We start from the raw sequence: 25,752 nt of genomic DNA on the forward strand, positions 1-25,752 counted from the left end.
TCTGATTGGACAAGCAACTGACAGTCCCACCCACAGGCGGGCTCATGAAGGCCCAGGGGGTTAAAAGCTGGAGCACGAGGCCAGACCATGGTCTGGGTCCTGCCTTCTCCTGGGGTTCCTTTGTTAGTGATGCTGGAACCTGAGCAGTTGGTACCTATGCGTGTGTCTTTCTATGGATCTTATGTCTTTCTGTTGTTCGCTATTTCTTCTCCTTCTAATCCTACTTAACTGGAACATTTTTGGGTAACTTAACATCTTAAGGGATAAAGGTTTTTCAACTAAATTTTTAGATTAAGTTATTGAATTTAATGCTATGATAAGGGTTTCATATTGAAGTGGATATTGTACTAAACCTTTTACAAAAGTTCCTTGATTGTCTATATTTTGCCAGTAATATTTTGTGTCATTTTGACCTCTTAGCTCCATTGATCAGAGCATGGTGCTGGTATTAGTGGGCTGTGGGTTCAACCCTGTGTGGGCCATTCACTTATGAGCTGGACTTGATGATCCTTCTGGGTCCCTTCCTATCAAGAATATTCTTTGCATCTGTCCATGTTGATAATATCTGGTTGGTGTTTCTCCTGTGCACCAAATTCGAGTCAAGGAACCTTTGGTTACCCCCAGCATTTCAGTGTTCTGGGGTGTTGCAGCCCTGCAGGCTCACAATGGCCTCTTGTTTCCATGAGGCCCCACAGTGTCCCACTGGCCCCTCGGTTCCCTGAGGATCTGGAGTGTCACACAGGTTTATGCCATTTGTCCTTGCTGCCCTTCACATTCCCCTGGCCCACAAACAGCCCTGAGCCAGACATGAGGGACAGGCCCTGCTGTTCCAGGCTGGGCTCAGGGCTTGGCCTTTCTGCTTCCCCCAACCAGCCCAGGCCTTGCCCAGCACTGCAGTTCCCTGCTCAGAGCCTTGGGCTCCCTGCAATCCTGGCCTCTCAGCAGTCCCTGGGCAGCCTTTGGCACTCCCTGCCCTCAGTGGGGCCCAGCCATGCTCCAAGACACTTGGAGTTTTGCTGCTGACTCCTTGAGCAGCTTCTTCATCCTTCTCTTCGTGCCTGAGGCTCCTGGACCCAGCTCCAAACCCACCATGGGGATCATGAAAATACAGAATGCCCTCGGGGGCTCTTTGTCTCTCTTGCATTGTCTTTGAGTCTCCAGGGCTTGTGCAGTGATTAGAGTCAGTTTTGAGTTCTGTTCAGGAGGATAATTTCAAAGTGCACCTCATGATTTTTAGTTTTTTAATCACGAGTATTTGTTTTTTATTTTTCAGTTCAGAGAAAAGGTAACTGAAGCTTTCCCCAAGTGATCTTGATGCTGAATGTCTCCTTAGGAGGTCTGGGTGCAGAGAAGAATGACACCCTTGCAAGCTGACTCTGTTTGGACAACCTGCTCCTCACCCCCAGCCTCACCATGTCTGACATCGTCCACCTGGGATTAACATCCCAAAATATAAAAAAAAAAGTAATTTATTCTTTATTTTTAATATTTTCCAATTAAATGTATTAATTGTATTTATTTCTTATTTGTAATAATAGTTGTTTCATTTTTGTTACCTAATTTTATATTTATATCAAAAATCTATCCGTGTTTAGCAACCAGTAAAATTAATGGTAACTGGTTCTAAGTATCACAATTCCCTTCATTCACTAATTCACCTCTATTTGTTATTAATTTTTCCTCTATGCTAATTCGCCCTATGTTTAGTCCTTTTGTAATGTTTTTAATCCTGTTTTTCTCACACATGGTTCAAGGGGGCACTTGGGCTTACACGGAGATCATTTTGGGGCACATTTGGGGCAGTTTTGGGTCCAGGGGGGGAATTCAGAGAAAACTTGAGCGTCGGGAGAACACTTGGGGGAGCCGGGTGGGAAATGAGGGGTGGGGGGAAGCACTCAGGGATTCTGAGGGACAATTCGGGGTCCAGGGGACCCCTTGGGGATGCAGGGGGGCCCTTGGAGATCAGGGAGGGGAATGTGGGGCCCTTCGGGGTCCGGGCGGGCCCTTGGGGGGCTCTAACGGGGCTCTCTGGGCGCGGGGATGAAGGCGGAGCGCTAATGGCGCCCTGCAGAGCGCGGGGGTGACGGGAAACGAAGTCTCGGCTGCATTCAAACGCCACGAGCGCCGCGGAGCATGATGGGAGATGTAGTCCCAGATGTAGCTCCACTGCAGCACTTGGGGGTCCGGGCAGCCAATTGTGGGTGCGGGCGGCCACTTCGGGTCCTCAGGGGGATCCTACGGGGAACGTATGGTGCCGGGAAGCCCTTGGGGGACATCTGGAGAGTCGGCCCCTTTGGGGCACGGAACATGACGGGACTTGTACGGCCGGAACAGGTTATGTCGGGGCTCTGGGGTCGCGGGGCATATTGAAAATGGTGGTCCGGCTACAAAGACGCTCTACGGTGCGCAGAGCATCACGGGAGATGAAGTCTCGGCTGCAATGGCACTCAGTGGGTGCCGCGGTGCATGATGGGAGCTGTAGTCCCGAAAGGACCCATTGCTCACTGTCATCCTCCCCAGCCCATTCCATCATTCCAGAGGCTGGTCCATCACAGGGGATGTCCTAAATCCACTCGGTGCCTGCTTCTTCCCCAGGTGTCTGTAAGGTTGCTTTGGCAATGAGTACCACACTCTGATTAAATTCTTTCATGGGGCACCTGTGCCCATAGCACCCATTTCCAAGCTCAGGACAGTGTCCCAGGCAGTGACATGGGACACAGGGTCTGTCTGCAGTCATCCAGGGGTTGTTCTCGCCACCACAGGCACACAGCACTTGCCGTGGTGGGTTTGGGGGATAGTCAGTCTGCCAGGACTCCCCACACTTATATTCCAGCCCTCAGGAGCAAAATCCTCCCCAAAAAGGTTTTTTTATTTGGGAGGTCAAAAACTCTTTATTTGATATTTCGGAGCCCAAATCCTCCCTAAATGAGTGTTTCTTAGCTCCCTAAACTGGTATTTCAGACACCAAAATATCCTTAAATTGATGTTTCTCAGCCCAAAATCTCTCCAAATTGCTGCTTCTGAGCTAAAAATAGCCCTAAATTGCTTTCGTTGAGACTCGGAGCTCCCTAAATATTTTTTTTTTCCCCGAGCCAAAAACCTCCCAAAATCAGTGTTCTGGAGCCCCAAGGCCCCCCAGAATTGCTCATTCTCGGCCCCAAAGCTCCTGAGCTCACCATTCTGGCCCCGAAGCTGCTGACACAGGGGTTTCTAAGCCATGAAGTTCCCAGATCAGTGTTCCAGAGCCCTGACGCCCCTCACTCACGCCCTGTGCCTGGTGTGCCATCAGCCCGTGGGGTTGATCCCAGCCAGGGAGGCTCCGGGAGCGATGGGCGGGGAGCGCTGGCTGTGCCCATTTCCCACCCCCAGCCAAGGAACCGCTCCCTGACCGGAGCGGGGAAACCTCATTTAGGGGAAATCGGTGTAAAACTGGGAAAGGAGCTGCGGGGAGAGAGGGAGGAGCCCGTGGGGGCGGGAACGGGTCGGGCACAGTGAGCTAGTGAGCTGTATCTATCCCAGTTTTTAAGCAGTGCTTGCGCCCCAGCGCAGAGCGGCTTCTCCCCTGACCTGTCCCAGGTAAGCGCCTGCCCCTTGCTCCCGGGTTTCCTCAGGGCTTGCTCCTTCTGCTCCCGAAACTGATGTTTCTCAGCCCAAAAGTTCTATAAATCGCTGTTTTGGAGCTCCAAAGCTCCCTAAATAGGGACTACAGAGCCCAAAATCGGCTTAAATTGGTTTTTTTGGAGCCCAAAAGCTCTCTAAATTGTTCTTTTTGCTCCGAAAATATCCCCACATCACTCTCCCTGATTCCCAAAGCTCCCAACATGATTTTTTCTCAGCCTTGAACTCCCCAAATCAGGGTTTCATAGGCATGTGTGTCCCTAAATTGGTGTTTAAGAGCCCCAGTGCTCCCTAAATCAGCATTTCTGAACCCAAATGCTGTTTCAGGTCCCAAAAACGTTGCCAGGTGGGTGAGCCCCAATGCTCCTGAGACTCCTGTATTCTCAGCTGTGAACGTCCCTAAATACCAATTTTTGAGGCCAAAAGTGCCCTGAAATGGTATTACTGAGCCCCAAGTGTCTGGAGACTGAATTTCTGAGCTCTGAAGTTCATTAAATTGGTGTTCCTGAGCCCTGAAGCTCCCCAAGTTGCTTTTCCTGACCCGCAGAGCTTCCTGAGTTCCCTTCATCCTGAGCTCCAGGTGAAAAGGCAGCGCTTGGGAGAGGGAGCACACGGGCCAGCAGCCAAACAAGGCAGCAGCACCCGGGGCTGTGTGAGCAGGAGCCCCGCCAGGGGAAGGGCTGATCCCGGCCCAGCACATTGACACCACACCTGCCCAGCCGCAGGGGGCTGTGGCACTCAGGAACCACTGCCCTGGAGGTCCCTGGGGTGGCAATCCTCCTCCAGCTGTCCTTCAGTCCCGGTGGAATTTCCTAAAGAATATCAGTGTCTGCAACAACAGAAGCGTGACCCTGCCCAAACAGAACTGTCTGCAGCAGAGCAATCAGCAATCTGCAGCCGCCCCTCTGGGCAAGGCCAGTGCAATCACTGTTGGCCATGCACAGCAGTGACACCCCCTCCTCACAAGGCCTTTCGGGCAGTGACCGTCCCTGGGCTGGGCACTGCTGAGGGCCCTCAAGTGCTGAGTCCAGTTCTGCCAGAGGGGATTGAGTGGGAAAAGTTCCCTGGACCATCCTGGGGCCTTCACTGTTGATTAGGCCCAACCTGGATGCCATGAATACATTATGGCCTAATGTTTGTTTCTTTGATCTTGGGTGATCAGGAAAAATTTTTAGACTGAATATGTAATAAATAATTATTTCATGGAGTGAGTAGAACTTAAAAATATAAAATATAAATATTAAACAATAGCTCACCTTAGCACCCCAGACAAAGCATAATAAGATTTCACCAACACTCATACAATGCACCTGGATTTAACTCACATGCTGCTATTAATGTTGTATTAGACTCAATGCATAACTCAAAATGTCTAATTTATTTGGTCTCTGTTGGCGGACCAGACTCTGTTGGTCTCTGGGCAAGAGACATCACTGACAATGCAGAAGAGAGAGTTTTTTGTGAGCTTTTTTATTGTTTTCTTTTGGCTTGGTTTTTTTTTTTTTTTGTTGTTGTTGTTGGTGGTGGTGGTGTTGTTTGTTTACCTTTCTCCTCTCTCCCTGCAGCACCTCATTTTCTTTTCCTTTATCCTCTCCTCTTCTGTCTTTCCTCCTTCATTTTCTTTTTCCACCTCAAAGCTTCCACTTTGGCTCAGGATTGCAGCTCTGGCCCTGCCGAAAATAATTCTCCTGTCTAAAGCAGTTGTCAGGGCTCCTTCCAAATATGAGAGACAGAGAGGACAATGTGTCTCTGTCTGTGAGAAGTGGGGTGACCCATGCCTGGAAGCACAACCATCTTTCCATGAGCGGTGATCTGAGCTAATGTCTGTGCTCATCAGTGATCAATGGCAGAGGTACATCCAGGACAGCTCCACGTGCACATCATCTACTCATTGTTACTGTTTGAGAAGCCATCACGCTATTGCTCTGCTTTCAGGAGAAAACTCCTCAAACTCTGAGCATTTTTTGCCATTTATATGCTTTCCCTCCTTTCAGACCAGAGCAAAACAGCAAAATGTAGTGGGAGGAGATGGAGCAGCGTTCATTCCTGGGAAATCACCCCTGGCATTTCCTGTCTGATACCTTCAGTTAGACCCGTGGGACAGCCATGGGCCCTGGGGCTGTGACTTCTCGTGGTTCCCTGCTGGCATTTCTCTATTTCTAATCCTCCCCTCTTTTCCTCACCTGGGTCTATCCTCTCCTTGAGCACCAGGAAAGCTTTCTTACATGAAGCAGCTTTTGGCAAGGGGTCCCTTAATTCAGTCCAGGTCCTCCTTCTCTGGAGCGTGGCCAAAGAAAACAGAAAGTCCCAAGGAGCAGACAGCCCAGGGAAATGGAGTGCAAGAAAGAGGGAGAGCAGAGCACAGCAGTGAGTTGTGCCCTGAGCAGACCTTTCCTCACTCCTGAGCAGTCCCTGTTTCTGCCTTCACCTCGTCCCTGCTGCTCTGATGGATGTGCTCAGAAGGGACAGGCGGCTTTGTTGGAAGGGTCAGCAGGGCCCTGCTTTCTGCAGCCAGCTGTGCAGAAGAGGATATTTAGGAAACTTCCCAGTCTGACCCTTCCCAAGGCTCTCTGGCCATCACACTCCGGCCACCAGAGGTGTTCAGTGTTGGGAGGAGCCCCTCCACAGCAGTGGCTGCAGGGCCCCAATGGGCCCTGCTGGACTCCCCACACCCAGCCCCTGTGTCCTCCCTGGTTCCAGCCCAGGTTTCCCAGAGCAGTCTCAGCTGTCTGATTCCATAAAGCCATTTATTCCCAGTGCAGTGACACAGGAACAGCCTGAGCTGTTCCCCCAGCAAGGGAGCCCCTCAGTTTTATCCCCTCAGTCTGGATGCCCAAGGCTCGAGTCTGGCTCTTCCTCCCGGGCCCTCAGCTCCTGCTGGGTCTCTCGGTGTCCCTTCCCCAGCAGTGCCACCACTCTTGGTGCCCTTTGTTGGGCTCTGTTGGCCATTCATGAGCTCCTGTCTCGGGCTCCCACCTGGAGCTCAGCTTGCATCAGGCACTGCAGCTGCCCCAGCCACCTGCACCAGGTGTGTTCACAGCCAGGAGAGGGGAGAGTGGGAGTGAGGTGATTTCAGTTTTGTCTTTGTTACCCAGCTTGCTGCTCTATTGGGAATTGCTGAAAAAGCAAAGCAATCGTCCCCAAGTGGAGTCTGGTTTGCCCATGGTGGCAGCTGGAGAGGGATGTCCCAAGCTTTATGTGAGCTCTTCAGTTGTATTTTTTCCTCCTGTCCAGTTGAGGAGGGGGAGTGAGAGAAGTTTGATGGGCATTTGGCAGCCAGCCTGTAAATATTCTCAGTTCAGTCAAAGAATGAACAGAGACAATTTCTCACAAACTGAACCTAACAATCCTAGAAAAAAAAAATCAAACAATTATTATCTCTCTTTCTATAACCATTGTTTATAAAAATGGTTTGCTAGAGTGTACTAATCATTATGCATCACTAGTGTGAGAGGTTTTCACCTTAAGACCAATCAGGTCTTAGGTCCACTACTGTTCCTATATGAACTGTATATTTCTTAATACTATACACGAATAATAAAGTGTCTTTCATGCGTTCTGCATCATGGAATGAGTGGTAATTACTCTCTGGTCGGGACACTTCCTGCGTCGACTCCAGCCAAGGTCACTTGTCCTTTCACCATAGATTTCTTCATAGCTGGTCAGGATAACCTCCAGGATTTGAGTCTGAAGGAATGGAAAATGGTCCCTTGCCTCTGAGGAAAATATGACTGGGGTTGAACACCAGGTTCTGCACTCTGCAAAAGCAGAAGGTCTTAATTTTTACCAAGGAAGATGAAGTGTGTGTCTGTGAGAATTCTCAGAGCTCCAGGGCAGACAAGATGGGTTAGGGACCAGCTGGGAGTGCAACAGAACATCTTATCAACTGCCTTGTCTTCTCTAGTGCTGAGATGTTGCTCACCACAGAGATTTTGCCCCTCTTTTCCCTTGCATTGCAGAGTGAACCTAGAGAAAATGATACGGGAGACCAGAAGCAAGGACTGAATATCTTGGAAAGAGCTGTATTCTGTTTGGACAGTGATGGAAAGGAAAATCAGTAAATTAAAAAACCCTGAGTAAATCAGAGGTTTGAGTAGTATATTTTGAGGGATATATGTGTCACAAAAAAGCTCTTAAATGCATTTTTTAAAACCTAAGGGGAAATATCATCGTTAAGCTTCCTCTTTTTCATTTTTCTTTTTGTTTTCAGGTGAACCTAATGGCCACAAAAAAAGGCAGTTCTTGGCAGCATGACCAAGGAGGCCAATTTGAGTTCATAAGTAAGTGTGGACTCATGGCTCCCATTGCTCTTGCCTGTGCCCATCCTTGGGAACCTTGGATGGGATGTGTTATCCCTGAGAGAAGTGAGGCCAATGGAGATCTCTCCCATGAACACATTGCCTGCAGAACCCCTTCCAGAGCCCAGCTGAAGGCCTGGCCTTTGGGCTGGGATCAGTTTGGTCAGAGGGGTGACCTCCTTTGACCAGGGACACATCCTACTCTAGCGGGGGATGTTGCTGAGCAGGGCTTTGAGGGTCAGGCTGAAATGAATGTGCCAAGGGACAGTGAAGGGGCCTGGGAGGTTCCTCTCCACTCCTGGTGTGTGGCAGAAGAGTCTCACCCTCTCGTGGGTGGCTGTGCTCTGGTGGGACTGGGGCACCTGTGTGGTGCCCGAGTGCTGTGGCAGCTGAGGCAGCTCCCTGGCCCAGGAGAGCCTCAGTGGGCCTGAGGGTCAGGAACCCCCCAGCACTGCATGGGGCTCCTGGGCCAGCTGTGGGATGTGTTCTGCCCCAGAACCTGCTCAGTGCAGCCCTGGAGTTCCTTGGGGAAAGGTCCTTGTTAAATACCCTGTCTTTGATTTTATTTTCATGTGCATCTGATGTCCAGTGTCTGTGGCTGCTGGCTGTCTGGCTCAGAAAGGTGTAGAAGCACTATTCAAAGAGCTAAGTAAGTGTGCTGGATCCCATTGCTCTTGTCTGTGGCCATCCTGGGAACCCTTGGGGTGGGATGGGATGGGATGTGTTATCCCTGAGAGAAGTGAGGGCAGTGGAGGTCTCTCCCCTGAGCACATTGCCTGCAGAACCCCTTCCAGAGCCCAGCAGAAGGCCTGGCCTTTGGGCTGGGATCAGTTTGGTCAGAGGGGTGACCTTCTTTGCCCAGAGACATGTTCTCCTCTAGCAGAGGTGTTCCTCACAGTTGGTAATGGTTTCAAAGACACAGCACATCCCTTCTGGGATTTCCTTTCCTTTCTTTGAGCACTAAAGGAGGAATCTTACCCTGGGCTTAGCTACAGGGACAAAAGGCAGAAGCCTTTCTGTGCAGGTGAGTGCCAGTCCTTGCCCACACTCCCTGGAAACTGAACCCTGCCAAGCAGGAAGGAGATCCAGAGCTCTGTCCTGCATGAGGGCCCAGTGCAGTCAGATTGAGCAATCCCACCTGTCCATAAATTCCCATTTCCAAAGGCCTCCAGCCAGTCCTTTGTTACATTGCCCATCCCCATGCAGATGCCCAGGATGCCAGAGTGCAGAGATGTCCCAGCAGGGGGTTTTCCCAGCACAAGCAGAAGGAGAGAAACAAAAAACCAACCTGTAGAAGACCTAAGAAGAGACCTGTGGGAACGCAGAACATCCCTCTGGCAGTCCAGGATGGCCAGGACCCATGCCAGGGGGCTCAGAAGCCCTGCCACGGAGCCCAAAACACCAGTGGATTTGATTATGACCCGTAGAGCAAAATACAAACCTTATATGAAGATCAGCAGGCCACAACAGTTTAGGTAGAATATTAGTGAAGTTATCACAGGGTGGAAAAGTAGATTTTGGGGTTTTTGGTATGGGGGTTCAGGAGGCAAGATGGAGGGAACTGGGTGTGTCCAGCCTTTCTCCTTCTTCTTCTTGGCCTCCATCTTCTGCTGTGATGTTGGCACTTACCGATTGGTTTAGAGTAGAAGCTCACTGTCTAACATAGGTGATAGGTATTGGAAAGTAATTGTAAACATTGTACACGCAGTTTTTAGTATAAAGACATAACACCGCCCTGGGGGCAGGCAGAGTGCCTCAGACTGTCCTGCTGAGCTGACCTCGGCAGGGCAGGAGAAAATTTTTTTATAGATAAGATAAAATAAACAACCTTGAGGCTGAGAAATGAAGAGCCCTGACTCCTTCTTCAAGCGCCAGGCTGGGAAAAGAGACTTTGAACTTTTCTTGGGGTCACTCTGAGCAGCAAGAGACCCTGAGATATTGGCGTCCCTGGTGGGCTCCAAGAGGGCACCCAGGTGGGCTCTTGGCAAGCAGCCACGCCACAGCCATCAGCTGTTGAAACCCAGCCCGAGAAGGAAAGGAAACAGGCACTCTCAAGGGAAAAATCCAGAAAGAGCATCTCGACCTCTGCTGAGAAGATTCATTTCAAGCTCGACCTGGAAAGAGGAGGACCAGAAGCACGCCTGGAAACCCTCACCTGCGAGCTGCTGGACGGTGACCAGGGCAAACTCCGGACTGACCTTGCAGATGATTCAGCTTTTGGTAAGAAAAGTCAAAATTGAGAACATGGGGGAGACATGTTCCCAGGAACAACCCAGCATCTTGTCAGCCCTACAGGGCATGGCAGCCACACACCCTGTGAAAATCTCTGAAAAAAGATAAACGGCCTTGAAGCTTTTATCCCCAGCAAGGGTAATGTTAGAGGCAATTTCGTGGAATTCCGCGGGGGCTGCCAGCTATCAGCAAGCAGCAGTATTCTCTCGAGGATGGGGGAAGTCATCCTGCCATCAGCAGGCGGCAGTTGCCCTTACCGACCATAGAGGGACAAAGGTAATCCCTAGCAAACAGGTGTGGGAGGAATTGGCATCATCTCCACAGTGCCCAGGGTCCCATGGGTCCCCAGAACGCCCAGAACTCTCAGGGGTAGGAGGGCGGAGGGGGTCGGGGAACCCGGGGCAGAGCCGCTTCTCGGCGACTGGCGAACCCGTGCCACGGCGGCGCCGGCCGGCAGCAGCCCGGGGGGGCCGCAGACGCGGCCGTGGGGGCTGCGGGGGCCCACGGGGGCAGCGGGGCAGTCGCAGGCACAGCAGCGGCGGAGGCGATAGCGCGCACGGCGGTGCCCGGATCGCAGCAGCGGGCGGTCGGCAGCGTGCAGGGCACGGCCGGCGGCTGCGGGGGCAGCGCCGAGCGGGGCCGGGCCGGGCGGAGCGCGGGAGCGGGAGGCGCGGCGCTGGCGGCGCTGGCGGCGGGCGCATGCGCCATGGCGGCGGCGGCGGTTTCACGCAGGGGGTGCCAAAGCCGCGCGCGAAGGGCAGAACCCGCGCGACTGCGATGGCGGCGGCACCCGGGGAACGCGCACGGGCCGCGGCAGCCGCGCCGGGCGGGACTGAGGCGGACGGGACGGGACGGCTGCAGCGTCCCTGCGACCGCCACGGAGCGCGGCAGGCGCCCGCTGATGACGCACAAACCCGGCAGCCGGAGCGGGGCGGGTTTTTCCCCAGTGCGCAGACGCGGCACGGACGCGGCCGAGCGGGGACCGGAGCCAGAACGGGACCGGGGCAGCGCCGGTGTCGGTCACGGGCACAGGGGGCGTTCCCCAGACCGCGCCTGCGCCGAGAGAAGCGCCGGGGAGGCGCGGTCGGGGCGGGGGCATCCGCACTCCCGTGAGGGCACCGGCAGAGAGCGGGCGCGGTCTGGGTGCAGAGGGTGCCCGAGGGACCGGCCCTGCTCCGGTCCCACGGCAGCGGGCACGCAGCCGGCCCCGGCAGCCAGCACACAGTTTCAGCCTCCATCAAAATCTCAAGGTGGAGATTTTTCGCGGGTGCAGCGCATGTTGTGTGAGGCACACCGAACTCCTCAACAGCCCGGTCCCACAGAAGTGACGGAAACAGCATTTACCAGATGATCAGGCTTCAGATGCAAAAGCTGGACATGTAAAAAAGCTGTCCAAAATCAGAGTAAAGTGAGAAAGCACACAGACTTTTTCCCAAGATACAGAAAAAGGGGAAACCAGTGCAAATCAGTGGTATTCCAAATATGATATAAATGGAAATCTTCTGTTGTGCAAAATGCCTCTTAGGAAGGGAAACCACTGTAGAAAGATAGAATTATTAGCAATGATTCAATTACATGAAATGTCTCTGAAGACAGAGCATTTGAGAAATATCAATCAGATCCTATCTGTGGGGTCACCAGCTGATTCTCCAATGATTCACAGTTTTGTTGGTATGGAGTTTGTAACCTTTGTTATTTTTGGATTTAATAGGTGATACTGATAAATAAGGATTGTTATTAATGCTATATGAATACTTTAAAAAAGTTGTCATAACCCCTTCAAATACTTCCTGTTGATAAGTTGATTATATAGTGAGAATTTTCAGAATTTATTATAAGAATTATGATCAAGATATTGTTGTAATATTTACAGCCAGCTTTCATGTGTTTCACTGTCTCTTTGCGTGATCATCTACAAGACACGTGTCTCTTCAGAATCTTGTCTTTTTGTTTCTTAACTACTCATGTTTTTTGGGTTTCTTTTAAATCCAGATTGCCAGTTTTGTGGTTTTCTTCAGCTATTATTTCTTCAGTTATTATAGAGTACTTCAGCTGAGAATTCAAGAGGTTTGCTGTGTTTGAAGAATTTCTGTCCTGACAGAAGTTTTGGAGGGATTCAATTATTTAATGGTTTGATTGATCTTTAATCCTAAGGTTTCCTATTCATAATTGCTGTTTTAAGAGTCTTGTTTTAAAATGTATTAAGTGATGTCCAGCAATTGGAGTTTGAACTCTTGCCAAGTTCTAGCTCTACTTGAATGGAATGATTGACAATCAGCCCAGATGTTTTCTGCATCAAAAAGTATTCAAGTCGTTTTGGCTTGGCAGTTTGACCATGTATGATAGCTGAGCCTGATTTCAAAGGGAATTTGGAGAAACATGAATCTGGACATGAGTTCTCCAGTTCTCTGTTGTTTCAAGGTTCATCAGCTGTCGCAGACTCTGGGATGACAGTTCAGTGTTGTAGTGACTGATAATGGTATGATTGCAGATGTGTCATTGGTTATGTGCATTATCTGATTGATTTCTAATTGTTGTTATCTTACATTTCTCTATGCAATATTGCATAGAGACTGAAACAGAACAGACCATATGCGAAAAGCCAATCATATAATGTGCATTTTTCACAGTGCTGGTAGCACGTAGCTGCAACCCAGCTTTGTCTCCCCTTCCCAGGGAAGTCCTGCTCCATGACCTTTATCTGCCTCCCCAGCAGCTCAGTGGTAGGAAAAGCCACTTGAAGTGGCTGATGGATTCTCCCTCAGTTTTTTGCCAGAGGCTTTGAGCCAGGAGGTTCCCTGGAGGGACGCTGGCTCTGGAAACCTCTCCTGAGCTTGCAGGTGTGGAGTAAAACTCCCTGCTGGGCCAGTGAACAACAAGTTATCCTCTGATCCATCTGGGACCCCCATGGCTTGGGGTCAGCCCTTGCTGGGGAGCTGCTGCTTGGGAGAAATAGCCACTCCCTTTTCATAAGTTTAGAAAGGTTTATTAAACCTTATCAAAAATGCAACAGAAGACTGAATAGAGAAAATGTTATGGCGCCAGGAGCAAACGATTTTCCCCACCATGTGCTCTCCCATACAATGGAGTTTTTGCCTTTTAACCCTTTAGTCCCTCCCAAAATTCTGTCCATTGACTCCTTCTTCAGTGTCCAGTGGTAGAGTTTACTTCCTCAAATCTTGATTGGAGGTCAAATGTCACTGTAGTGACAAGGTGACCCTCCCACATATCCCAACCCCAGGTGTCCCTTGATAACAACTGAGGGGGTAAAAGAAATTTTTCTTAACTTCTATACATGGTATTTGTCTGTTAATTGTGAGAGTCAATCATTGTGGCATTCACATTCTCTGAATGGAGAGACATAATTCTCTCTCAAGGTTTCTTTTCCTGGAGAAGCACAGGGAAAAGAAAGAAAAAAATTCGTATCTCCATCATGTGGAAAGTGTTAGGAAGATTATTTACCTGAAGTGATTTGTCAGTTGGATTCTGCTGAGGATTGTTTTGTTTCCTTGGCCAATTGGAAAAAGCTTTGTCCTGGCTGTCTGGAGACAGTCACAAGTTTTCTTTAGTATTCTTTAGGATTCTTTGTAGTATAGTATGCTTCTTTAATATAGTGTAGTACAATGTAATATAATTTAGTTTAATAAAGCAACTGTTCAGCCTTGTGAATCAATGGAGTCAGCTGCCAATCATTCCCTGCAATGGGGCATCCTGCTTTTTGATAAATCATCGCATTACTCATCTCTCACACTGCAGCTCCTCCCCAGGTGCTTTGCTCTCCTGCACTCACACTTCTCTCTGCCAATCTGTGGCTTATTAAACAGTCTGCTGGCTTTGTCTCTCCTGTGGCTGCAGGCAGCATCGATTCCTGCGGACACGAGAGAGCTGTGGCTGGAAAAGTTAATGGAGGGGAAAGAAACAGGGAAGAAGAAGGGCTCTTGTGAAGATCACACTGCCCTCCTGAGGCTCCCGGGGGAGAAGGCAAAGTTGCACCAAGACCCCATGCTGTTCTCTGATGACATTTTTTTCATTGAGCCAATGGTAAGTGATAGGTGAAAACCTCATTTTCCTCCTCTTCTTCATCCTCATCCTCCTCATCCTACAACCCCTCTTCCTCCTCCCACCCACTCTACCCCTGGCTGTGGTCACTGGGCAGATTGTCAGCTGGCTCGAAGTGCTGGGAGGGAGGACATTGAGTTTCTGGTGCACCTGCAGAGCTCGCCTAAAAATGCCAAATGCTAAAAGCATTTCTGCCCTGGAGGCTCATGGCAGGGTTGGGTGCCTGACAAGGCCAAGCTGTGGTGCCAGGGCTTGAGCTCAAGGGCACTCTGTGCGTGTCCTTGCAGTGTCCACAGGGAGCAGTTCTTACAGGTAGGGGCTCCCCCCACATGTGAGGTTCAGCAGAGGCTGTTGGAGCACTGCCAGCTCACACACTGACCTGAAGCTTGCAATGGTTTGCTGGGAAAGTGAGGCCAAATTCAGCCTAAGGCTAATCATAGAAATACCAATCCCCTCCCGTAACCACGCCTTGCACTATTTCTGAGTGTCCCTTCCAGTGTCCTCTGTGAGCCTGGACACAAGGGTGGAAGGTTGAAATGGGCCTTTGGAGTTGTCCTGCACACAGGGACAGAAAACCTTTTCCTTTTCTGTTTCTGCAAGCAAACCACCACATCCTCGTATCAACCAGAGTCCTGATTCTGAGTACTGGCATTGTGAGAGACAATGAATGCCTGATGTCTGCACAGTGCAACATCCCTTCTCATCTTGGAGTAAACCCTAGAATAATGCCAGCCTCTGCTTTCTTTCAATACAGGTTAAACTAATATTTTTATTTCTAAGGTTCTGGTTCCGGGCAAATTTGGGAGAGAACCCCCCAAAGGGGCTCCTCTCGGAAAGCAGATTCAATCGGCCCCTACCCCCAACCGGTCCTGGAGAAAAGACCTCCTTGAAGTGGAAAAAACCTGTTTATTAAACAATAAACCCTAAACAGTATTAATCAATAAAACCCCTTGCTGCTCCAAAAGAGATGACAAACTGAGAAAGTCCCTCCCTGGGTTGCAGCTCAGCTCACTCAGTCTCTGATCAGTCCCTCTAGTGCTGGAAATGTCACAGGCCAGGCTCAGCCCGGTGGCCACAGGTGGAGCTGTTGGTGCTCTTCTGGTGTTCAGTCCAGAGCAGTTTTGAACAGGTCCAAAGAAAGGAAAAAAAAACCCACAGTCCAGGGAACTTCTTTGCCTCAGCAAGCTAAATTAACTAAAAGCAAAGGAGAGCTCTGTCCCGCTGTCTGTCCATCCACACACAATGCAGTCCAGGAGCAGGAATGTGGAGGAGTGAGTGCAGTGTCTGAAAACAAACTGCTGCTTCTTCTCTCCCCCCTTCACTCTCTGCAACAAGTCTTAAAGGTGCAAAACTTATTATTCAGCATAAACAGAACAAGACGATTTGGGATAAAAGCATCATATAGTCGACCCAAGACAGGGATCATGTTCTCTTCTTCTTGTGGAGAGCCACCAGTGCACAGTGGCAGTAGCATCCCACTGTAGCTGACAGCAGCATGATGTGACCAAGAGCCTTTGTCAGAGCAGCAGGAATATTGTGGAGAGGGGGAGCTGAACAGCTGAGCATTGAGAGCTTCCAGTGCTGTGTTGAGCTGGGTTTGGAGTGTTTCCTTGGGCTCCTTGTGTTGTTCACTCATTACTAATGCTCTAAACAGAGGCTTACAGAAGTGTGGTTGAAAACAAGAAATGTGAAGTTTGAAGAGAACTGTTTTGCTGTCTCTTTCTGCTGTAGGAGGGAGAAATTGGGCCAAATTGTTTGGCCAAATTCAAGGTGACCTTCAGACCCCTGGAAGCACTGGAGAATGGAAGTGTGGCTTACTGCAGCATCTCAGGTACAGCTCCTTTGCCCTGCTTCTCTCCCCCTCAGTGAAGCCATGGTGCCAGCCTGAGCCCACGGGGCTCCCATGGAAGTGCTGGGAAGAGTCCCTGGTCAGCAGGGCAGTGCTGGCACATCCCCCCTGGCCCTGCAGCTCCCAGGGAGTCTCCTGTGCCAGGCCAGGGCTCAGAATGCTGTGTGTGCCTGACTGATCCCAGAACAGCCCAGGCAGTGCAGGGAGAGGTTTTCATGCCATGGCTTTGTCAGCATTCCCCCAAAGGCCAGAGAGCTGCAGAGCAGAACAGCTTTAGTGAACAAGCACTCAGCCCCTGCAGGCCCCTGGCCTCCAGGATGATGGGTCCATTTGACATGGATCCATCATCAGGCAGCAGGAGCTGAGTTACAAATGTGTTCCCTGAGCCTAGATCACCTCCCAGTGCCCAGACAGCAGCAGAGCAGAGGTGTTTGAGCCCCCCTGAGCCCAGGGTGTTGGTAGAAGGAGCAGCCTTGGCCAGCACCTGCCTCTCTCCCTTTGTGGGAATTGAGCCCTTTCAGCTCTGTCTGTGGAAATAGAACACAGTGCTGAGTGTCAGGAGTTGGGGACTTTGGCAACAAAGTCCTGTGTTCCTGGGCCAGGTAGTTTGGTAATTGCCAAACTCTGTAGGAGCTCTGTGCCTTCACTGAATGATTTCAAAGCTCCTCTAAGTGCATGGGAAGGAAAGCATAGAACCAGAGTATGTTAAGGATGGAATGGACTTAAAGGCCTCTGGGCAGGAACACCTCCCCCTAGAACAGGTAGCTCCAAGCCCCATCCAGCCTGGCTTGGAACACTTTCAGGGCTGGAACCTCCACAACAGCCCTGGGGAACCTGCTCCAGTGTCTCACCACCCTCAGAGTAAAAAATTTCTTCCTAATATCTAAGCTAAATTTCCTTTCTTTCAATTTATACCTGTAACTCCTTGGCCTGTCACTACAAGGCAGCAGAGATGTTTTAAACTCAGCGGACTGGTGGCTGAAATTGGAAAGCAGCCCAAGGAATGGGTTAGAAATTAGAAGTCAGCCCCAAGGCTGAGGGAAGAGGAGGGTCCATATCCTCTCCTGCAGCATCAGGAGCTGGTTGCATCCAGCTCAGAGTCAGGGTCTAGCACTGAGGCAGCCTGGAAAATACAGTATAACAGAGGGAATGATTGTAGTGCAATAGACATCTCTCCCCAGGCTGTGAGAGCAGGCTGCCCCTGCAGCTCAGAGGGGAAGGCCAAGGACCCTTGGTAGAATTCAGCTCTCCTACTCTGAACCTTGGGAACATTTCTATCGACACCCCCCACATCTATGACGTGAGCAGAAGGCTTGGGCTGGATCCTGATGGCTCCTGAGGCAGAGCAAGCCTGGTGGAAGTGTGGAATTGCTGCCGACCTGGGCAGTTGTGAGCAGGGAATATTTGATCTACTGGTGAAATCTGGGAGGGTCTGAAAGGTGTGTCTGTTGTTCATGAAGCCCCAGTTCCTTCTTTGGGAATCAGCTGGGAGGCTTGCTGCAAAACAACCCCTTGGCATATGAAACGAAGCCTGGGTCAAAAAGGGATGTTCAGAGGCTTTTGTGGTCGTGCCAGACACAAGGCACCTTTGGACTGGGCTGTTCAGAAGCAGCTGGAACAAACTGGCTGCCTTTGAGCTTCAGTCAACTGCAGACAGCTTCCAGTCAAGTGTCTCCTGCTTATTGCTGCAAGTCACAGGAAAGCCATCCAGCCTCCTGGCTCAGTGCTGGCCCTTGCAAAGGGCTTGGGAGTTCTTTCCCTTGCTGACCAGTCCCTCAACACACTTCAGCCTTGGTGCATCTCTGGCTCTAGAAAGAGAAAAGTTTTCCTGGGAATAAAGCAAAGCATTTTTCTACCTATTTGTCTCCTCCCCAATAGTGTCAAGTTTGCAACAAAATCCAAAGAGAGAGCAGCTGAAAGAGGTAGAAGATGAGGCACTACATCATGCCAGACACTTCCAAAAGCTTGGCTGTGGGAGGCAAAGACATGCTGAGTTTTCTTACCAAAAGATGATGCTGTCTATACATTTTGATGCTGATGCCTCATAATCAATGTATTGTTTTCATGACATGGGAAAAGGTGAATGAGTAGATGGTGCTGTTGGAGCTGTGCTCACTGGGGCAGCAGCAGCTCTGGGGTGATTGACTACGCAGCTGCAATCAGCCCACGTTGCTCTCAGGGCCAGGTCTGAATGAACTTGGTGATGCTGATCAGAGGTGCACAGCTCTGTGTCCATGGGATAACCCCAGGGTTGTGGACTCCAGTTCTGTGGAGCTGCCACTGCTTTGCAGGAAAACCCAAGGGCAGAACTTGTCCTGTTGTATTTTTTTGCCATTCATAGCATTGTCTGCTATTTCTGGGTATTAATTGCGTCATTAGACAATAACTCACAAGAAGGGAAGATTCCACATGTATTTCCATTTTGCTTTCTTGCTGCTGCAGGTGGAACTGATTAACCTAGGAGCTATTGATGCTCCCTTCACCTATAGCCCTTCAACTGCCAATGTGGGCTTCTGCTTCAAGTTTGCGCCTGAGGAAGACATCGGTGCACCAGGTGGGACCCAGACTGCTCAGATCTCCTTCAGTGCCACCATAGTGTGGAGGTTTGAGGAAGAATTCCAGTTCAGTGTGGCTGGATCTCCTATGTCTGCAATCCTGACTATCAAGTAAGGATGGTCAAAGCCAGGCACGCGCCTGCACGTCCTCAGCACAAGAGAAAGGGGCCGCTTCATGTGAGCGGTCCCAGCCCCTCCACGCGTGCGGGATCGGTGCCAAAAGCCAGACAACACTTAGCGGTGGATCACACGGCTCATGCATTAATGAAGAATGCAGCTAGCTGCAAGAATTACTATGAATTGCAGGACACATTGGTCATCCACACTTTGAATGCACTTGCGGCCCTGGGTTCCTCCCGGGGCTACGCCCGTCTGAGCATTTCTTGACGATCAGTTGCCGTCCGGGGGCCACCACAGTGGTGCGGCTGGCGTCGCCTCGCAGGCCAGTTGACTGTGGTCAGCAGCGGAGACGATGCTGGCTCGCTGGTGCCCAGAGGGAAGGCGGTCAGGGGTTTGCAAGGGATGCTTTTCCCTTGGCGGCCTCAATTTTTTCCCTGTGACCCAGCAGGCGTCATCATCGTCATGGCTGTCATCGTCATTGTTGCCGCGCAGGGCCTTCATCCCCCTATATGCAGACTCAGGGACTGATCCATAGCTCCCCACTCCTGGAGTGAGCCACTGGGGCAGAGTTTGTCCTTGGGGCACCCATGCCGCGGTATGGTGGTGGTGGGAGATGAGGAGAGTAAGAGACAGCGTTGAAAACATCACCGTGGGCTGGGAGAACAGAGGGGACAAGAGGGAGATGAGGTGCAGGCCTCACCCGTAGCCTCCCAGTCACGCAGGCGGCTGTCTGCGGGTGGATACCACGGGGGTACTGTGCTGTGCTGCTGCGTGTGCATGTGAGGCGAGAGCGCCAGGGACAGGGGTTCTGACCCCCTCCTCCCTTCGCCTGCCCTGCTCCTCTTCTGTTGCGGTCTCGGGGTGCAAATAGCACCATGGCTTTTCTCTCTCTCCACCAAGGCCATCACGTGCCGCCACTTGGCTGGTCCCCCATCAGGGCTGTCTCTGCCACACTCCCTTTTTGGTTCTTGTCTCTGGGATGGGGCACTCCGTCTCTGCTTCTCTGCCTCTGGCTTTGTTTTCCCCTGGTGCATGGGAGCCAGTGGGGAGGGAGGTGAGAGTAGTAGGTGGGAGAAGCTGGCTGGCTGTTGGCCTGTTGGCATGCCACTTCTTTAGGAGCAGCATGGGCCGGGAGGTGTGGCCAAGCTTTGGCCTTGCAACCTCAGATCAGACATGGCGAGCCGCTGAATTTAAGCATATTAGTCAGCAAGGGAAAAGAAACTAACAAGGATTCCATCAGTAACGGTGAGCAAAGAGGGAAAAGCCCAGGGCTGAATCTCCCCCCGCAGTGGGGCACGGGACATGTGACGTACAGAAGCCCCCCTCCTGGGCGGCGCTCTTGGGGGACCCAAATCCTTGTGATCGAGGCCGCAGCCCGCAGACGGTGTGAGGCCAGTAGCGGCCCCCCAGCGCGCCGGGCCCGGGGCTTCTCAGAGTCAGGTTGCTTGGGAATGCAGCCTAAACCGGATGGTAAACTTCATCTAAGGTTAAATACTGGCACGAGACCGATAGCCAACAAGAATCGTAAGAGAAAGTCGAAAAGAACTCTGAAGAGAGAGTTCAAGAGGGTGTGAAACCGTTAAGAGGTAAACAGGTGGGGCCTGCGCAGTCTGCCTGGAGGATTCAACCCGGCGAGTTTCATTCGTCTGGCGCAGGTTTGGTGGATCCTCGCCTCCGCCTCCCCTCCGTCGCCCGGGCAAACCCCATCCGTGGTAGTGCCGTGGCGGGGGGCGTCGCTTCTCCCCTCGCGGGGGGTAAGCGTCCTCAAAGCACAGCGTTTCTCGCAGGGGTGCAGGGGCTGGGCCCGCTGGCCCCCAGCCCTGCTGTCAACCGGGGCGGACTGTGCTCAGTGCGCCCCGACCGCGCGGCGCCACTGGGCTGGGCTCACAGGCCGCGCTGGGGTGCCCGGGGTCTGCAGCGATGTTGGCTACCCACCTGACCCGTCTTGAAACACAGACCAAGGAGTGAGCTTGACAGGCGGCACGTGCGCGAGTCAGGAGCCATTGTCGAAAGCCCGCGGCACAATGAAGGTAAGGGCCGGCGCGTGCCGGCTGAGGTGGGATCCCGTGGCGCATGTTGCGCCTGGTAGCCCCAGGCGCACCACCAGCCCGTCTCACCCACCGCCCCTTTGCGGGGCCGGGGAGGTGGAGCGTGAGCGTCCGTGCTAGGACCCGAAAGATGGTGAACTATGCCTGGGCAGGGCAAAGCCAGAGGAAACTCTGGTGGAGGTCCGTAGTGGTCCTGACGTGCAAATCCGTCGTCCAACGCGGGTCTAGGGGCGAAAGACAGACCATCTAGTAGCTGGTTCCCTCTGAAGTTTCCCTCAGCTGGCACTTGGCAATGGGCAGTTTTACCTGGTAAAGCTAATGATTAGAGGCCTTGGAGCTGAAACAATCTCAACCTATTCTCAAACTTTCAATGGGTAAGGGGGCCGGCTCGCTGGCGTGGAGCCGCGCCATGGAATGCGAATGCTCAGTGGGCCACTTTTGGTAAGCAGAACTGGCGCTGCGGGATGAACCGAACACCGAGTTAAGGCGCCCAATGCTGACACTCATCAGAGCCCAGAAAAGGTGTTGGTTGATCTAGACAGCAGGACGGTGGCCATGAAAATCGGAATCCGCTAAGGAGTGTGTAACAACTCACCTGCCGAATCAACTGGCCCTGAAAATGGATGGCGCTGGAGCGTCGGGCCCATACTCGGCCGTCACCGGCAGTGCGATGCCCGCGGGGGCTAGGCCGTGATGAGTAGGAGGGCCATGGCGGTGCGCCTCGAAGCCTGGGGCTTGGGCCCGGGTGGAGCTGCCGCAGGTGCAGATCTTGGTGGTAGTAGCAAATATTCAAACGAGAGCTTTGAAAGCCAAAGTGGAGCAGGGTTCCTTGTGAACAGCAGTTTAACATGGGTCAGTCAGTCCTAAGCGATAGGCGAGCGCCGTTCCAAAAGGGCGGGGGATGGCCTCCGTTGCCCTCAGCCAATCGAAAGGGAGTCGGGTTCAGATCCCCGAATCCGGAGTGGCGGAGACGGGCGCCGTGAGGCGCCCAGTGTGGTGACGCAACCGATCCCGGAGAAGCTGGCGGGAGCCCCGGGGAGAGTTCTCTTTTCTTTGTGAAGGGCCGGGCGCCCTGGAATGGGTTCGCCCCGATAGAGGGGCCCGTGCCTTGGAAAGCGTCGCGGTTCCGGCGGCGTCCGGTGAGTTCTCGCTGGCCCGTGAAAATCCGGGGGAGAGGGTGTAAGTCTCGCGCCGGGCCGTACCCATATCTGCAGCAGGTCTCCAAGATGAACAGCCTCTGGCATGTTGGAACAATGTAGGTAAGGGAAGTCGGCAAGCCGGATCCGTAACTTCGGGATAAGGATTGGCTCTAAGGGCTGGGTCGGTCGGGCTGGGGCGCGAAGCGGGGCTGGGTGCGCGCCGCGGCTGGACGCGTGCCGGGCCCTTCCCGTGGATCGTCCCAGCTGCGGCGGGCGCTGCCCACCCCCCCCACCCACCCTCCGCCTTGCCGCGGCCGGAGCCCCGAGCGGTTCGCGCAGGGGAGGGTCCCCCGGGGGGGTCCCCGGGCTGACGCCCCGCCTCGGCTGGCGCCTAGCACCCGGCTTAGAACTGGTGCGGACCAGGGGAATCCGACTGTTTAATTAAAACAAAGCATCGCGAAGGCCCGAGGCGGGTGTTGACGCGATGTGATTTCTGCCCAGTGCTCTGAATGTCAAAGTGAAGAAATTCAATGAAGCGCGGGTAAACGGCGGGACTGGGCTCAGCTGCAGAAGTCGCACCTCCTCGCGGTCCCGCCGGATGCCCTTGTGGTAACTAAGTTGACTTTTGCCCCAGTGTGAGTGAGGGCATTTACCAGCCCTCCCTATTGTTGGGATCGCCACTCAATGGTAGTATCACGATCTGCTAAAACAAAGAGTTTGCCGCAGCCTGTTCGCTGTTGCACAGTGCCTTGTCCACGGGCTGTTGATGTTGGACAAAAGTTGGTAGCTCAAGAGAGGGTCGACTACGACTATTTCTACCCTCACTTGGACTGGTTATTTCTTTAACTTACCGGACTGACATAATGGTGCAATGTCTAGCTTTGCGTTACATCTCTACTGCAACTCAGACTGACCCATTAGATCTAAGGGTCAATGATGCCAAATCTGTGCCCTCTCTGCCCAGGGAAGAGGGGTTCAATCTTGTAAGTCTAGAGTTTGTTAACTCTGGAATTGTCAAAGGAGATGGTATACATCATGCAGATGTCTGGGAGTTTCTGGGGCAACTCCCTGAGCCATATGAGATCTCCCCTATGGGGCTGGCCCAGGAAGAGGCTGTGAGTGCAGAGGGAGGTTTCGAAGAGCCCAGAACACCTGAGGCCGAAAGTAGGAGGGGGGATACTGAAGAGCCCAAAACACCCGAGGCTCCTTATGGGTCCAAAGCTATTGGTAGTACGCCAAAAACACCGGTCGTATCAATGCCGGACAAACAGCCATCTTGTCCTCAATGTGAGACCCCGTTTACTAGGATGCTGGGGCTGATTGATCATCTTAAAAGGGTGCACAGGCAGAGAAAGATCATTTTCAGATGTGCGAAGTGTGGTAAACAAAATCTAAAATACCACAGTATCTCGTGTCACATCCCGCGTTGCAAGGGAATGGTGTGTGTGGCTCCCACAGGTGACTGGGTCTGTGAGGTGTGCCATCGAGGGTTTGCCACCAAGATTGGCCTGGGTCAGCACAAGAGGATAAGACATCCTCTTGTGCGGAATGAGGAGCGGATTATTGCTTCCCATCCTAAAGAGTCATCGGCCCGAGGGGCCCACAAACGAGTATGGACTGAAGAGGAAGAGGCTCTCCTGATACAACTGGTGGACAAGTACACCGGTAAAAGGAACATTAATCAACCTTTAGCGGAGCATATTCCAATGAAGACAGCAAAGCAGATAAGCGATAAAAGGCGCCGTCTAGTGAAAGGTCCCTCCGCAGAAGAACATGAAGGCCTAGTAGGCGCCGTGGGGATCGAACATCCACCCGAGTCTGCTAAATTGCCGAAGGAGGGACAGTTAAAACTCCAATACCGCAAGATGATCAAAGCGGGACTATCGGTTGGAAAGTTCACCATGTATCGGGAGGCCTTTGAGAAAATTGTTGATGGGCAAGATCCAGGTTGTGTGGTGAATGACGTATATAACGAGTTTCTCGGTATTCTGGGGGAGCCTAGCCAGAGCAAATCTATCTGTAAGGGTCGAAAAAAGCAGGCACCCCGTGGCGAAAAAACATCCAAGACTACACCAAATTGGATGTGCAAAAGAGCTATCAAGAGGGGCAAATTCTTGCGATTTCAGTTGTTGTTCAAGTCACATAGAAGGCGCCTCGCGCGTATCATCTTGGATAGCACGGAAGCCATTCAGTGCCAGGTACCATCGAGCGTTGTGCACGATCACTTTAAGAATAGATGGGATACATCTGGTACATTTGGTGGCCTCTTAGGTTTCCCTCCTTATAAGGAGGCGAACAATGGGGTGTTCGAGGCCCTAATTACAGAGAAAGAGGTGGATAAGAACTTGAAAGAGATGTGTAAAACCTCCGCTCCCGGGCCAGATGGGATTACTCTGGGTCAAATTATTGCAAAAGACCCGAGATTTTCCCGGTTGACTGAGATCTTCAACCTCTGGCTTATTACCGGTACAATTCCAGATGTGCTGCGGGACTGCAGGACAGTCTTGATACACAAGTCTTCAGATGTAGAGAAGCTTGGTGATATCAATAACTGGAGGCCTATCACTATTGGTTCAATGGTGATTAGGCTATTTTCCAGGATCGCCACGGCGAGGCTGTCCAAAGCTTGTCCCATTAACCCCCGGCAACGGGGTTTTATTTGCGCATCAGGGTGTGCCGAGAACCTCAAGTTGTTACAACTTGTGGTAAAAACAGCAAAAGGAGAGCACAAACATCTGGGGGTCGTGTTCGTGGACATCGCTAAGGCATTTGACACCGTGTGTCATGAGCATGTATTTGAGGGTCTGGTCCAGAGAGGTGTGGATTCACACGTGATTGATTTAGTGAGGGAAATGTATCGTGATGTCAGGACGTACATTTCCGTTGGAAGGGGAAGAACAGACCCCATATACATTCGCTCAGGTGTCAAACAGGGCAACCCTATGTCACCTCTGCTGTTTAATTTAGCGATGGACCCCCTTCTATGTAAACTTGAACGTGAAGGTGAAGGTTTCCATCATGGGGGTTGGAAAACTACGGCCATGGCATTTGCCAATGACCTAGTGCTCCTGAGTGATTCCTGGGAAGGCATGTGTTGTAACATCAAAATTCTGGAGGCCTTTTGTAATCTTACTGGCCTCAGTACGAAGGGTGAAAAATGTCACTTTTACACTTTGGCTTTTACATCAAGCCAACAAGGGACTCATATACTATCAATGATTGTCCTGCATGGGTAATAAACGGATCCCCTCTTAACATGATCGACCCAGGTTCCTCAGAAAGATATCTTGGCACATGGGTAGACCCCTGGACTGGCTTCGCAGACCCTAGATTATCAGAGAAGCTAACTGATTGGCTCCATCGAATTGGTTGTTCGCCTTTAAAACCTCTCTAGAAAGTCAATATACTCAGGACTTATACTATTCCGAGACTGATATATTTGGCTGACCATACTGAGGTTAAGGTGGGCCTCCTCGAATCCCTTGACCAGTTGATTCGTAATACAGTCAAGGAATGGCTTCATCTTCCACAAAGTACGTGTGATGCGATCTTGTACTCGAGTTTCAAAGATGGTGGTTTAGGTCTCATCAGATTGGTGGCGCTCATTCCAAGTATACAGGCGAGAAGACTGCATAGATTGGCACAGTCTTTGGATGAGACTCTTGTGAATTATTTGAAGGAAATCCATCTGGAACGGTTATTTGAAAGATTGTGGCTAAAAGCAGGGGGGACACAAGAGTCCGTCCCATCAATTTGGGAGCCTCTACCGGCGGTAGAGTTGGGGGGTGATGATGAAGCCCGGCTTGAATGGGAAGCACCCGCTCCTAAAATTTG

The 25,752-nt window shown here is 51.7% G+C and overlaps 2 pseudogenes; both read left to right on the top strand.

The window, feature by feature from the left end:
• Positions 1-18,840: 18,840 nt before the first annotated feature.
• Positions 18,841-18,993, top strand: LOC134426067 (5.8S ribosomal RNA; annotated as a pseudogene).
• Positions 18,994-19,888: 895 nt separating this feature from the next.
• The window catches only part of LOC134426211 (28S ribosomal RNA), a 7,624-nt pseudogene continuing 1,760 nt past the window's right edge, over positions 19,889-25,752 (top strand).

Source organism: Melospiza melodia, chromosome 17 (genome assembly GCF_035770615.1).
Source record: "Melospiza melodia melodia isolate bMelMel2 chromosome 17, bMelMel2.pri, whole genome shotgun sequence".
In the NCBI taxonomy this organism is placed as follows: Eukaryota; Metazoa; Chordata; class Aves; order Passeriformes; family Passerellidae; genus Melospiza; species Melospiza melodia.